Genomic DNA, 1,042 nt, shown 5'->3' on the forward strand with positions numbered 1-1,042 from the left:
GGGGGAGGGGGACTGAGGCCAGGAGGCCCCAGGGGCCTGGCCATGTGGGACCTTGACTGCTCGGCTGAGGGGCTGGCACTCCATCCTGGTGATGGTGCACCAGGGGGCCTGGGAGTGTGGGAGGGGCACGGGCAGCACCAGGTGTGGGAAGAGCCTTGGGCCTGTGGGAGGGGCGCTGGGGGCTGGGTGAGGGTCCAGGTGGCGGAGGACAAGGCCTAAGCAGGGAGGTGATGCTGGAGGAGGGGTGTTGGGGGGAGGGGGGCAGGAGGGATAGGGCCTGGGGCTGCTGAGCCATGGGGGTTGAAGCGGGGGAAGACTCACAGACCCCGGGACTCTCAGGCTTCGTGGGGAGGGGGACACCTTTCTCGGGGCCCAGCTCAGTCTCTGACCCCCCCCCAACCAGGTTGGCCCCCGACTGCCGGCTGAACCCCCATCGCAGCTTCCTGGGCACCGGCAACTATGACGTCAATGTGATCATGGCTGCTCTGCAGGGGCTGGGCCTGGCCGCGGTGTGGTGGGACCGAAGGAGGTGGGACCTGAAGCTCGGTAGCTGGTAGCTCAGTGGCCTGTGCTGGGCTTGGCACCGGGGGGTGCAGTGTGAGGACAGTCGGAGGAGCAGAGCCGCAGGAGGGGGATGGGAGGGAGGGAGGGAGGGAGGGGAAGATGGCTGGAAGGTTTGCATGGTGGATGGGTTGGAGGTGGTAGAAGGATGTGTGGGTCAATGGATATTGATGGGTGGGTGGTGGGTAAATTCATGGAACTGGGTGACGAACTGGGTGGGGAATGGGCGGTTGGGTGTGTGCAGTGGGCGGTGCCTGGGTGATGGGCTGCGTGAACGGATGGAATGAAGATGGGTAAGTAGCTGACAGGCCGTGCACAGCAATGGGTGGCTGGTGGCCGGTAGAGCAGATGAGTTGCGTGGGTGGTGGTCAGTTTGTGGGTGGGGAGCTGGCTGCATCAGCGGTGCGTGCTGTGTGGGATGATGGGTGCTGGGTGGCGGTTAGATGGGGGGGCGGACAGGTGGTGTAGGGCGGGTGGGGAA

This window comes from Myotis davidii, unplaced genomic scaffold (assembly GCF_000327345.1).
Source record: "Myotis davidii unplaced genomic scaffold, ASM32734v1 scaffold358, whole genome shotgun sequence".
Lineage (NCBI taxonomy): Eukaryota > Metazoa > Chordata > Mammalia > Chiroptera > Vespertilionidae > Myotis > Myotis davidii.